General features: G+C 50.8%; 1 pseudogene; it reads left to right on the top strand.

Annotated features, from left to right (window-relative positions):
* The first annotated feature begins 573 nt into the window (after window positions 1-573).
* Window positions 574-1,563, top strand: LOC142434876 (sorbitol dehydrogenase pseudogene; annotated as a pseudogene).
* The last annotated feature ends 13,083 nt before the right edge of the window (window positions 1,564-14,646 follow it).

The following is a 14,646-nucleotide window of genomic DNA, read 5'->3' as shown; positions in this document are numbered from 1 at the left end:
TTGGTATTCCCTGAGAACTTCCTTGCTCTGCTCCTCTTGCTGTTCTGTTGGACACCCTTAGTGTTTTGCCTCAGTGTGGTGGGGTCAGATCAGGTGCAATTCCCACACTGTCTCCAGTGTTGTCCCCTAGTGGGGTCAGCCATTGGCTGCTCTGAGTGGGAATATCATCCTCAAGGCTTGGTGGGCCAGGATGTGCTCCACTCTCTCCTCCTCCCCCTTCATCTGCTCCCGTGTGCTCTGATCAGATATGTTCTTCTCCCTGAGCTGCAGCTTCCGTCCTGTCTTCTGAAATAAATTCTTCTGGGGGGAGGGGCAGGTATCCACGTAGTTGGGATTGGGGCCGGCCCCTCAGACCTCTCCACTGTTCCCTACTCCATGGCAGTATGTTGCAGTCACATCTTGGAGCACCAGGTTGACTGTGGGGACTTTCTGTACTTTCCCAGCCTCCAGGGCTCTGGAAGCCCAAAGCTGCTCTAAAGAAAACCCGAGCCCAGAGACTGCCTCAATCCAAACGACCCATCAGAAGGACTCCAACTGTAGATTCCAATCTCCAGCTCTGAGGGATCTAACACCATGGCAGCGACCAGAGCGGAGAACCTCTCCCTGGTGGTGCACGGAGCCAGCGACACCCATCTGGAAAACTACCCCATTCCCAAACTGGGGCCACATGAGGTGCTGCTGATGGTGCATTCTTTTGGCATCTGCAACTCAGACGTCCTCTACTCTCGAATCGGAGTTGTTGTGGTGAAAAAGCCAATGGTGCTGGGGCTTGAAACTTCGGGAACAGTCTTAAAAGTGGGATCATTGGTCAAACACCTGGCGCTCCCCGAGAAACAGATGACTTCTGCAAGATTGGCCGGTACAACCTGTCATCAACCATCTTCTTCTGTGCCACGGCCCCAATGACGGAAACCTCTGTCACTTCTACAAGCTTCCTGACAATGTCACCTTTTAGGACTGTCAGTGGGGATCCATGCTGCTGGGGAACTGGAGTCACCCTGGGCAACAGGGTCTTCATGTGTGGAGCTGGGCCCATCGGACTGGTCACTTTGTTTGTGGCCAAGGCAATGGGAGCAGCGGCTCAATGTGGTGGTGACAGATCTGTCTGCCTCTCGTTTGGCCAAAGTCCATAAAGCTGGGGCAGATCTCACCATCCAGGTCTCCAAAGAGAGTCCCCAGGAAATTGCCAGGAAAGTAGAAGGTTTGCTGGAGCATCAGCCGGAAGTCAGCATCGAGTGCACAGGGAAAGAGGCTGCCATCCAGGCCGGCATCGATGCAACACGTTCAGGAGGCACCCTGGTGCTTGTGGGTTTGGGCCCTGAGATGACCATTGTGCCCCTGGTGCACGCAGCCACCCAAGAAATGGACATCAAAGGCGTGTTTCACTAGTGCAACACGTGGCCCATGGCGATTTCCCTGCTGGCATCCAGGTCTGTGAATGTTCAGCCCCTAGTCACCCATTGGTTTCCTCTGGGAAAAGCTCTGGACGCCTTCAACACATCCAGAAGGGGACTGGGATTGAAAGTCATGCTCAAGTGTGACCCTGATGACCAGAATCCCTGATGTTCATTGGGGTTCTGCTTCATCCTCACCCTGTCAGCTTTGGGGGGGGGGGATTGGGAGGCAGGGGGCAATACTGAATGGCCAGGCAGGGGTGGCTGGCTTTGATACAGAAGTTTCTTTTGACTGATAAGAACAATGAAAATAATTCAATATAAGCAGGGGAAAAAATGAAAAAGAAAGCCCAAGTCCACAAAAAACTCAAGCTACAGTTTCAGGCAACTGCTGCTCTTGGCTCCGGAAAGTGGAGTTCTACCGTGGGCCAGGCCAATGGAGGGGTGTCTCAAAGTCACTCCTAGGGACTTAGGACACCTGAATGGTCCCTGTCTCATCTGAAAGAGGAATTGCTCTGTGTGTGTGTGTGTGTGTGTGCGCGCGCGCGCGTGCACAAATTAACTCATGAAAGGTCCTAAAATGGCTAGACTAGCATTCTCATCCCACTTGCCTGCTCTGGTGGTATAGTAGGTTACACGTTGAAATACTAACCACAAGGTCAGTGGCTTGAACCCACCAGCTGCGCCCAGGGAGAAGGATGAGGCTGTCTACTCCTGTAAAGCTTTAAAGTCTCGGGAGCAATTCTACTCTGTCCTGCAGGGTTCCTATGGGCAGAATGGATTTGATGGCAGTGAGTTTATCAACAGGTGCTGTCCCGGAAGCAGCCTGGGAAACCAGGACAGGCTCCCTGTGGTGGGACTGGATGCACACTCTCAGGGCATCTGTGAGGGGTGCAGGACTGGTAGTGATCCTGGCTGCTGTCTGGAGGTAACCTTGCTATGAGCCAAGCCCAAGGAACCTAACATGGAGGGGTGGAGTCTGTGTCCCCTCCCTTTGGACCTGGGAAGGCCTCGGAGTGTCTTTACTGAAGAGAGTATGACAACTTCAGAATGGTCACCAAAAGTACTCTCTCTCCTGGAATGCTCTCCCCTGGGCTCTGGGCCCCATGCTCTGAGGAAGGCCCCTCCTAGAGGAGCCAGCAGTGTGAGCTCACCGACCATCTCAGATGCTGTGGTAGTTACAGAATCTCGTGTGAACGTGAGGATATCCAGAGTGAAGGGGTGGAGTCCAGTTTGTCAATCAGGTCACAGCCTGTTGATGCCTCCTTGTGGGTGTGGTCTTCTCATGTGGATTCTGGAAACTGCCTCTCTTCCTCCCTGGAGGTGGGACACTCTTTCTGCCACATGGAGCCACTCCGATGGCAGCCAGAGCCCTGTGCATCCACTGCCAGTGGACCCACAGGACTTTCCACCCAGCAGCCTGTGATCTTCCTGCATTTGGCATTACTGCATGTGCTGCGTGAGTCTGAAGAGCAATTCATGGGCTAATGTTGAACTTATGGCCTTGATTTGGACTGGGCTGGGGTGTTTGATTGATGCGTTATTACTTCTTGATATAAAGTTCTCACTTACACACACGAGTGTCTCTGGATTTGTTTCTCTAGTCAACCCAGACTGACACCGACACACTCCAGTGTGTCGAGGGGCATGGCGAAGTCTTCCGTGGTGCATAGATGTCCTCATTCATAGGTTTCCAAATTTTCCAGAAAATGCACCATTTGTCCTCTAGCCCATTGATGATGTCCTTTAGCTGGCCCCCAGCCCCGCCTAGGGAGCAGGATCTCCCACGTTGGGAAACAGGCCCCACTCAGTCTGTAGTTGCTTGTGGGGTAGTTGTCTCTTCCTCTTTTGTCAGGCTGGAAACGGGACTCGGTCACTCCTCGCGAGTCACAGGGGTGCCTTGTCGGACAACTTTTGCATGTTTTTCTCTGCTCAGCTGGTCCTGCTTGGCAAGGGTCCATTTTGCTAATGCTTAAGAAAGCAGGAGTCCCTGCTGCCCTGAGCTGCTTGTCCTTTAAGATTCCAGGGCCGCCTCCTCCACCCCCAACTGCCTGGTGACGTGATGGCAGCCCACACAACCTCAAAGCTGCACTGCAGGGGGCGAGGAGGGGCAAAGACACTGAAATACATGACACACAGCTGGGCCACGTGCTCAAACCCTCAAACCGGAAAGCGGCTGCCTTTGGGTTTTCCTTAGAGCGAGGATGAGGTGTCTTCTCCCGCCCCCCTCTCTATTCTTTAGGCCTGAAGACACCTCCCCCTACAGGTTCAAGGAGCTGAACCAGCTCCTTCCGGGGGCCCTCTCTCCCTCCTACACAGTCCCCGCTGCCGCTACCAAGCACTCAGCCTTCCTCACCACCAAGAGATACAACTGCTTTTAGTCATCCAGTTAAAGGTGGAATGAAATACCTGGACCCGTGCAGAAGACGATCGCACCAAGTGTTGCTATTTCATGGTTTCTTCTGCCCCTAAGTAAGCAATAAGGAACTTCGGTATGATCGATGTTTAGCTTTCGAACTACTGAGCTTGTGGTCAGCAGCCCAAGGCGGAAGCCATCAGCTACCCCACAGGAGAACAACAAGGCTTTCGATTGCTGCAAACACTGACCATCTCTCTCCGAGCCCCACAGGGGCTGAGCGACTCAGTTCTGCAGGTGAATCAGATTCGGCTCAATTTTGGTTTGGGGACAACAAGCAATTCCACCCCACTGTTGGGAGTACTTTCTTTACAATCACCAGAAACAGAAAGCAAATCAAATAGCCAGATGAATAGATATTTAAAACATATCTATCTACAGCTTTAAGTTTCCCCCAAGTTGCCATTGGATCACTTCTACCTCAGGGTGAACAGGATGACACATTATGGATCTCAGAAAGATTATGCCAGGCACACAGGAGCACAGGTTCTGTTGGTGACCTTGACTGCTTCCTCTTACAGCTCGACACAAAGCATGCCCTATGGCAATGCTGCAGCCTGGGCATGGCACATTAGTTTCCGCTGTCACAATCACCTACACGTGTTAATATGAAGTTGTTTTCAAAAAAACCAAACCAAACCTCTCTCCCGGAAGAAGTCCAACCAGAGGCCAGTATGGCAAGACTTGGGCTTCCGTCGTTTGGACGTCATCAGGAGAGCCCCGTCCCTGGAGAAGAACATTGTGCTTGTTAAAGGAGAGGAAGGCCCTCGAGGGGACGGACGGATGCCGTGACTGCACCACTGGGCCCAACAGAAGAGCCACTGTGAGCACTGAGCGGTGCTTTCTTCCGGTGGGTGTGCGCTTCCTGTGTCAGCACACACTCAAAGACACTTAACAACAGAGGCATTTGAAATTTTCACTGTTTTTAATAATCATTTTATGGGGGCTCTTATAGCTCTTGTAACAATCCACACATCCATTGTATCAAGCACATCTGTGCATATGTTGCCAGCATCCTTTTCGAAGCATTTTCCTAGTATTTGGCGCCTTGTTATCAGCTCCTCTCTTTTCCCTTCCTCCTCTACCCTCCCTCCCTCATGAACCCTTGACAAATTATAAATAATTGTTATTCTCATATCTTATATTGTCCATTGTCTCCCTGCACCCATGTTTCTCTTGTTTGTCCCTGAGGGGCGGGGTTTTAGACATCAATCATCATGATTGGTTCCTTCTGTCTCTCCCCACCTTCCCCCTACCCTCATGGTATTGCTACTCCCATTGTTGTTCCTAAGGGGGTTTTCTATCCTGGATTCCATACTGTATGGAGTGTCGTTTGCCATGTATTTCAGTTACTGAGATTTCGACTTCATTGCATTGTGACCCAAGAATGTTGTCTGCCAGCTAGATCCTAAGGGAAAATGGACACAATGTTTCAGTAGTGAAAGAAATGGATTTCATGTGTCCAAAATGAGTGTTGCCATCGAAGGACAGACTATCAAACAGTGTCACCCAGATCTGAGGAATGCGACCAAAGCAACAAGAAGTAGCTGGGCATCCTTCCAGAAAGCCATCCCAAACCACTGCCATCTAGTTGATTCCAACTCGTAGTGACCCTCTCTCCAGAAGAGAAGAGAACAGAACAGAACTGCTTGCTGGGGGGTCTAAAACTGTTCATCTTTTGGGGGGCAGCCGGCCTCATCTTTCCCCCACAGAGTGGATGGCAGGTTTGAACCACTTACCTTATGCCAATGCATAACCTACCATGCCACTGGGGCTACTAGCTTCCACAGACAACCCCCTCCTCCAAATACTAACTGCCATGGAGTCGATGCTGACTCATTGCGACCCTCTAGGATAGAGGGGGATTGCCTCTGTGCGTTTCTGAAACTGGAAGGCTTTCCAGAAGTAGAAAGCCTCATCTTTCTCCTGAGGAATGGCTGATGGTTTTGAACTGCTGACCGTGTATTTAGTAGCCCAAGGCATAACTCACTACACCATTAGGGCCCCTTCCATTCTTCCAAAGATATGCTGCAAACCTGTTGAAGCACTTGTGATTGATTTTCAGAAGACCATTCGTACCATTTTGCCATAACAATAGTGAGGAAGTGAGGAGGGTCTTCATCAGTCCAAGAGGCTGGAAAGGGGAAGAAAATAAAAGTGGTCTTTGTCCTTCATCTATCCAGTTTGGTTCTGGAAAGGATGCCTCAGACCAACCGCCTTTGACCTTTGCGTGAGCCCTAGTTAATCTGCACTTCCAGAGGGTAAACTGATGACGCCCCAATTTTAGGATCCATCATAGTCACTACCTTTCCCTTCTTTCCTGGAATTGTCACGGTCACTTTGCAATTAGTTCAGTGGTCAGAGTCTGTAAAGAACTCCAGGTGGGTTCTAATTTAGGCCTAGACTCAAGGTGGAGCTAGGGCTCAGACTCCAAGCCCCAGCTGTCTGCAGGCCAGTTGCCTTTTAGATTCTACGCTGTAAAACAGATACCAAGTCTGAGAACCTACCTTTTTCTTGCTTAACCACTAGGATGTGATCAGTGTCTCAATGTCCCTCCTGGACTTGGGGGGAAAATCGTGTGTGGAATACATCCTGGGGGGAGAATTGCAAAGCGGTCCTTTGCTAAGTTTGCCATTGTTCATTGCCGGGGCGACCCTGTGCTCCACAGGGTTTGCGCTGCCTAACTGAGACAGAGGCAGTTAACATGGCCTTCCAGCCCTAATCCCATATGTGATGGCTGATCATTTCTAGCTGGGATGCCTGTGGTTATAATCCCAGTTGTGGGGGGTGGGCGTTCCTCTGCTATGCTTCTGCACAAGATTACAGTGGGGTGTATTTGAGTCTCCACTTTACTAGAGGATGCCAACCAAGTTACCACCCTTTGTTTCCATGGGGACACGATCTGCTAAAAGACAAAAACCACACTGCTGCGAAGTCACTCCTCTGGACAAAGAGAGAGAGAGAGAGAGAGAGAGAGAGAGAGAGAGAGAGAGAAATCCCAGGACTATCTGCTATCTGAGAAAGAGCCACCAGTAGGTCCCCAGTTCGAGATCTGAAGTGGTGGAGGCTGAATGAGACGCAAGGCCACACCATGCTCAGAGCAAAGGCTGAGTCAAGGAGACCATCGGGCCAAGCAGCAGAGAAGCACTGAAGCTATGAGACAATGAGGCAGAACATTGGAAACCAGAATCCAAGGGGACTGCTTGGCGCTGAGGCTGAGGACCAGGGAGATTTGGCTGCTAGCTGAGGAGAGGCGCTGCTGTGTCCTTACGGTTGGTTGATTGCTCCTGTCTGTGAGAACCTGTTCACTTCCCTATTCCACCTCTATAATTGTGTGGTAGTTACATAATTTGACGTCAATTTGGAACTTGAGAGGATTCAGAGTGAAGGGGTGGAGTCTAGCCTGTCAATCAGGTCATAGCCAATGAGGCCTCTGTGTGGGCATGGCCTTCCCCTGAGGATTCCAGGAACTCCTGGATTTCCTCCCTGGAGGCGGGAGAAACACTCTCTCTGGGCTCATTCCCTGAGAGACATTTCTGAAGAGAAGCCTCATGAAGGTACCCTGATGCAGCCAGACCCTGGGAGCTGGAGGAACCACGTGGAGACCCCTGCCAGCACTGTGATGCTCCCACTGCAAGTAGATCCACAAGACTTCCCACCCACTGGCCTTTGATCCTCCTGCATTCGGCGTCATTGCATGTGTTGCATGAGTCTGAAGAGGACTTTAGAGCTTGGTATCGTACATATGGGCTAATATCGGATTTATGGACTTGATCTGGACTGGGTTGGGATGTTTTCTCCATATTTAGTTGCTCTCATACATAAAGCTCTTTCTTATATGAGTGTTTCTATGAACTTGTTTCTCTAGTCAACCCAGAGTGACACAAACGAGGAATAGAGCACCATGGGAGGAACTGCTGGTGCCACAATAAGCAAAGAAAGGTGGAAGGTTGGGGGATGTCTGACTTCTGCCTGGTGGCACTGCGCCTTGGGTCTGCAATGGGTAGCTAGAGGAGGTCAGCTAGGGCCTCCTTGCAGTTTGCTCACGAAAGTTCAGAATATATCAGAGGTAGGGTTCCATCATTTCTGCTGTCTTTGAAGCAGGCACAGCTAAGGATGTTTCAGTGAGTGGGCCACTCGGCCATCTTCCAAAGTTCTTGGCATTAATTATATCCAGCACTATGTGCATCTGACATTGAGCAATAAGATCAAGAATATCATCCACACACAGCAACATGTTGCTGGGGACAATTTAAAAACAGTTGCATCAACAGGGAGCTGCCAGAAATTTAAGCTGGATTCGGAAGAGGATGTGTGTGTTAGCCCGGGTAGGCTAGAGAAACAAATTCATCGACACGCATATGTATATAAGAAAGAGGTTTATATACAAGAGCAGTTGAATATTGAGAAAACATCCCAGCCCAATCCAGATCAAGTCCATAAGTCCGATATTAGCCCAGAAGTCCGACAACAATCTATAAAGTCTTCTTTATACTCATGAAATACATGCAATGATGCTGAATACAAGAGGATCAGAGGCCAGTGGGTGGGCAGTCTTGTGGATCCAGTGGTGTTGTAAACATCTCAGTGCTGGCAGGGGTCTCCACGTGGTTTCTCCGGCTCCAGAGGTCTGGTTGCACCACGGTAGGTCCATGTGGCTTCTCCAGCTCCCAGGGTGTAGCGCCATGTGTCTTGTCAGCAGAGCATCGCTCAGGGAGTGAGCAGAGAGAGACAATGTCTCCCGCCTCCAGCAGGAAAATGCTGGAGTTCCCAGAATTCCCAGGAGAAGGCCACGCCTATGGGAAACAGAGAGACACAGAGGCCTCCTTGGCTATGACCCGATTGACAGACTAGCCTCCACCCCTTCACTCTGCATCCCCTTAAGTCCCAAATTGACACCAGATGATGTAACTACCACAACATGGAAACTGGGATAGAATTGCTGATGTCAAAGCAGAGAGATGTTTGCTTGTGTCTCAGTGACTATGTCAAAGCATCTGACTGTGTGGCCCATGACAAATGATGGGTGACCTTTGGAAGAAGGGGAATTCTAGAGCACACCATTGTGCGCCTACGGAGCCTGTACTTAGACCCAGAGTCAGATCTTCAAACAGAACAGAGGAAACTGCCAGGTTTCAGATCCGGGTAGGTGGAGCAGCAGGGCTGTTTCCTCGCGAGCGTATTTATTCAGTCGGTGTGCTGAGAAAGTCATCTGAGAAGTTGCATTCGATGGAGAAGAGCGCAGCATCGGGATTGGAGGCAGGCTTAGTAACAACCTTGACTTTGTGGAAAGCTAAGACGAGGATCAAAAAGGACACTTTAGCATCAAGACAACTCAACTCTCCACTGGACCGATGGACCGCCCCAGGGTAAAGGAAGACCTCTGTAAAGTGGTAAAGTCCAAGCTGTCCCTCCGATACTCAGGACTGAAGCCATAGTAGTTTCGAAGCTGCAACGAACAAGAATGACTGGAGAACAATGGATGCTTTTGAATAATGCTGTTGGCCAAGAGTTTTGAATCCATATGCACTGCCGGGCATAGTAGGAGGTTCTGTCTCAGCCTGCTCTCTGCAGGTTTGGCAGTTGAAGTTGTCATCTCCTGTAAAAGATTTACAGCCTCAGAAACACCCAGGAGCACTTCTGCTCTGTCCTATAGTGTAACTGTGGGTCAGAATTAACTCCATGGCAGAGGGCTGCCCAGAAGAATAAACAAATCCGTCTGGGAAGAAGTGCAGCTAAAATGCTCCTTGGAAGTGAGGACGGGGAGACATTAGACACATTGTCAGCAGGGACCAGTCTCTGGAGATGAGCTGCATCCTTGGTAAAGTAGAAGGTCAGCGGCAGAGAGGAAAGCTCACCATGAGATGGATGGCTGCATCAGTTCGGAGCACAGTGCAGTGCTTCATTCTGCTGTACCTGGACTGACCCCGCCGCCGCCGCCACCGCCGCCGCCGCCGCAGCGACGACACTCTTTAAGTAAATTGTCTGGTCTTGTCTCCTAGTCTGTCTCAGTGCGGAAGCTTTACTGAAAGCAGTGACTATTGGAATACTTTCTGTAAGAAGAATCAGCACAAAGCTGACTCCTAAATGTGCCACTCTCGCATCTTTCACATCAATGATGCTTTTTCCCCTCGGCACTTTCCCTCTTGCCTTTGGGCTCCATAATTCACTGCAACATCTCACAGCCCTCAGGAACTGTCCAAGGAAGTGCTCCTGCAATTGTAGAGGCTAGCAAGTCCCAAACATGTGGATCAGGCATCGGGCTGGAGGTGTCTCCTGACTCATGTGCCTGATGAACCCAAATCAACAGATTCAGATGACAGACTGCGGGCTCACAAGGCTGTGGAAGCTGGCAGATCATGGTGAACAATAGGCTGCTGGCTTAAGAGCCAGAGGTCAGATGGTGACATCCAGATGTAATATCCAGCACAAATGAGCGAACGTGGTTAGCACATTTCTCTACATTGGATGCAGACAGTCTCTCCCAGGAAACAAATCCTCCTTGCAAGGGTGGACTTGAATAAGGGTAGTGACTAGGGTAAGGGCGGTAACCTAAGCTATGCCCTCTAGTAAGGCAGTGACGCAGATATATCCCACCCTAATCCTGCTTCATTAACATCACGGACACTGAGCTCTCAAATGGGACGTTACCCACAGGTACGGAGGCTAGGATTTAGAACACCTCAGAAAATGGAGGAGGCCGAAAATCATCGCCAGCCAAGTTGACACATAACTTTATGGGCCAAGCATGCTTTCGCTGTGCACCTCTGCTATCTACGCCTAATTTTAATCATCAGTTTCCACACACATTTTTTGTGTACGAGCAGCAAGCTCTCCAATCCCTTGGTGAGCCGCAAGCCTCTTATCTGCATAGTCCCTCCCGATCATTTTGTGAGCAGCTAGAAGGGCTGTATTCAGAAAGTCCTTGGCCTGCCGTGACCCTGCTGCTGTTTGAAATATCGTATAAGCCGAGTTTTGCAGCACATTTTTGATGCCGTTTTTGTGGTGACGATAGGTGCCTCAGCTGATGTTCATGTTGGCTTATACTCGACTGGATCCAGATACAGTACTTCCGTCACCACAGTCACCGCAGTTTAGTGACTGACAGACGGGGAAGTGGACCTGTCCTTTGGCTCACCTGCAGTCATGGGGTTGCTAGACACTAAAGAGGAATGTAGAAGCCTCCTTTCTTATACACTGGCGTCTGTCTGTTCGCCTCTACACTTCTCACAGCTTTAGGGTTCCGATTGTGAGCCTATGTCAAGGGGGTTCTCAGATGCTTTTGTTTGCTCCCAAAGTCTATTTTGTTGGTTGTTTCAATAGAGGCACTTCATGTCCTTGTGCTGCTTCTTGGACGGTGCGGCCGCTTTGGCGGAACATATGTTGGAGGCCAGGACTTCTAATGATGCGGCGAGTCCTTGGGGATGATAAACATCTCTCAATGAAGAGTCCAATGAAAAAGTGGCCAAAGGACACGCACAGACAGTTCACCGAAGCCGACATCCAAATGGCTGACACACCGAGGGGGAAAATGCTCCCCATTACCAGCCATCTGGGAGATGCGAATCTGAACAGTGATGCGCTATCACCTCTCACCGACAATGACAGCCCAATTCAAAACAAAATAAAACAGAAACACAACAGATGCTGGAGCGACCGTGAAGGGATTGGCAGCACACATGGTGCTGGTGAGTATGTACATATGTTTCACCCCTGTGGAAAGCGATATGTCTCAAACACCTGGGAACAGGAATTCCATGTGCTCCAGCAATCCCTCACCTGAAGAGGTGAGCGCTATGGCAGGGAGAGGTGTGCTCTCCCATGTGCATTGCCACACTGCTCCCAATAGCAAGAAGTTGGAAACATCCCACATGCCGACCAATAGAGTGGTTCAAATATCTCTGGTCCATAAACACAATGGAATACTGTGCATCCCTGAAAAATAGCGATGACCCCACGAAACACCTGACAACATGGATGGTGCTGGGAACCACTATGCTGAGTGCAGGTAGTAAACCACACAAGGACAACTAGCATTGCATGAGGCCACTTTTCCAAGGATGAAAGCCAGAGCAAAGGCAACACACTGTGGAGGTTGCCAAGCAGGAGGGCCAGGGAGGGAAGACGAAGCAACGATCTAGAGGGTTGGCAGGGGGTGATTTGGGTGAACGGGAAAAATCCGGGTGGGGGTGGGGTAGATGAGTGGCTTGAACTGTTGAATGCAGAGTTCATGGTCTGAAATGTAGGCCGACTCCCCCCTCCCCTGCACCCACCTAATTCTCACTGAACACAATAATGGAATTATTATTTTTTAAAGCTCAGCCTACACTGGCAGTGCCCTCTTTATGAGGCCAAGATGCTGGCTTCCTCACCCGATGCACCAGGACCCCATGTGATCTGTGACCCAGACAAGTGCAGGTGCTGTTGTCACGCTGAGGGGAGCTTCTGAAAGTGACAAATATATTTCCCAACCACAACCCCAAGGCAGGGGCACTTGATGCGCCCCAGAATGGCCATAATCACGTGTGAAAGAGCTTGGGGGGTTTTGCCCAAGTTAAACCTGGAGTTCCACTTTGACCCAGAAACTGTCCTGTGGGTTCACACCGAAGAGACTCGAGAGCCAGGGTTCTTGGACAGCAAAGTTTAGTGCAACATTTTCCACAAGAACAGTTCATCAGCAGGAGAGTGGTAAGCAGCTCCCTGACTGTTTCTTTCGCTGGTGGACATGCTGCACTGCCGTTAAGCATCAACTCTCCACCTATTTGGCATGTGACCAAGGCACATCAGGCAGGCAATACTGAGCACCAAGGGACAAGGTGAGAGTCGCGCTGGCTGTGAGGGCTCAACTGATACGTCACTCCTGGCTGGCCACGATTTTCAGTGGCTTGGCCGTTCTATTACGATGTGGTTTGGCCGTTGTGTTAGTCTGGGTAGATTAGAGCAGGAAATCCAGAGATACTCAAATGTGTGTAAGACAGAGTTTTATATCAAAGAGTAATTGTATATAATTAGAAAACATCCTGACCCAGTCCACATCAAGTCCATCAGTCTGCTATTAGCCTATGTGTCAGATACCAGTCTATAAATTCCTCTTCAGACTCGCAACACATGCAATGATGCCTAATGCAGGAAGATCACAGGCCAGTGGGTGGAAAGCCTTGGGGATCCAGTGGTGGTGGAGGCACCTCAGTGCTGGCAGGGGTCTCCATGTGGCTCTTCCAGCTCCAGGTCTCTGGCTCCCATCAGTGTAGCTCCATCTGGTTTGTCAACAGGAATGTGAAGCAGAGAGAGAGAGTGTGTGTGTGTGTGCATCTGGCCTCCAGGGAGGAAGAAAGGTGTTCCCATAATCCCCAGGAGAAGGCCATGCCTACACAGTGGCCTCAATGGGCTATGACCTGATTGACAGGCTAGACTCCATCCCTTTGCTGAAGTTGACAGCCATTGTGTCATGGTGACAAGTCCCCCCAACTTCTCCTTGAAAGCAGACTCTGCCAATGAGGAAGGCGTGGGCAGGTGGAGGCGGGAAAAGCAGCGACACTGGCTTGATCTTAGCCAAAAGGCCGAGAAGCAGTGCAGGCTTCCCTAAAGCCCAGAGACACCATGTCAAGGAAAGAAGTCAGCTGCAGACTTGTGGGAGTCCATTGACCTGCAATGTCCACAGCAGGCGAATCCATGGAGGGGCAGGAGGTGGGGTGCGGGTCGGGGGGTGGAGAGTGACTATTAAAGAGAACAAGGTCGCTCAGGGGAAATAAAATAACGTTCTGCATCTAGGGCCCTTTCAGGGTGAATGGCGGGCTCCGTGGAGGCTCCAGCAGCAAACAATATAGCAGAAGAAACCCAAGAGCAGGTCTCACTCAGCAGCTGTGAGCTCAGTCTCCATAGAAGAAACCCTTCACCTAGGAGCCCTGGGAGTGTTGTGGGTTCGGAGTTGGGCTTTGAACTGTGCAGCCAGCAGCTCCGTTCCCAGGGGCAGTTGCGCTCTGTCCGGCAAGTCAGAATCAATGCGATTGCCATGGTTAGTGGACCTTCAGCTCAAGGTGCCATTTGCAGAGTGGTTTTCCCAGGTGCTTTGTGGGGAATCGTGTGCCCCCACATCAGCACTGTAATTCCTCACCCCTACACCCATGGCGAGAAGCTCACTCACATTGGGATGGGGTTCTTAGTTCTGTTCTGTCAAGGGTGAGCTTTCAGACGGGGGCTTTTGGGTAGCAGAGTCATGACACGATCATTATGGCCGGCAGCTGACTGGACTTTCTACTCCCATAGCCAGCTACAGGCTCAGGCTGGGAGGAAGCCGCACTGCAGGTCACTGTGCGTCAGCATTGACTCCTCCGTGCCTGTGAGTTTGCTTTGGGGGGGCGGATGAAAAGGCCAGGCTGGGCAGAGAAGAGCAAGTGCAGCCTTGAAGCAGGATGTTAAGCAGGGAAAGAGAAACAAAGCCACAGAAGGCTTTTCCGTGCAGCCAGCCCCTTTGTAGTGCAGGAGGAGCTGGCCAGGCAGTACCTGGTGATGGTGGTGGTGGGGCCCTAATTGGGGGCAGGTGGGGGCAGGTGGGTGGGAAGCAGGCTCTCAAAGGAAGAGGCCGGAGATGGGGGTACATGCCCTGGTAGCAGTGAGGGGTTGGTGGGGAATGTGTGTGTGTGTGTGAGTGTGTGTGTGTGAGTGTGTGTGTGTGTGTGTGTGAGTGTGTGTGTGTGTGTGTGTGCGCACACACGTGTGCCTGTGAGGGCAAGGAAGAAGCAGCAGAAGGAAACCAGAAGTGTTTCCGAAGTGAAAAGGCGAGCAAAGATCAAAGGGTAAGACAATGTGACAGCGGGGCAGGACCTGCTGCTGCGA

This window comes from Tenrec ecaudatus, chromosome X (assembly GCF_050624435.1).
Source record: "Tenrec ecaudatus isolate mTenEca1 chromosome X, mTenEca1.hap1, whole genome shotgun sequence".
Lineage (NCBI taxonomy): Eukaryota > Metazoa > Chordata > Mammalia > Afrosoricida > Tenrecidae > Tenrec > Tenrec ecaudatus.
Note: the sequence above shows the minus strand (reverse complement) of the source record. Positions and strands in the feature narration are given on the sequence as shown.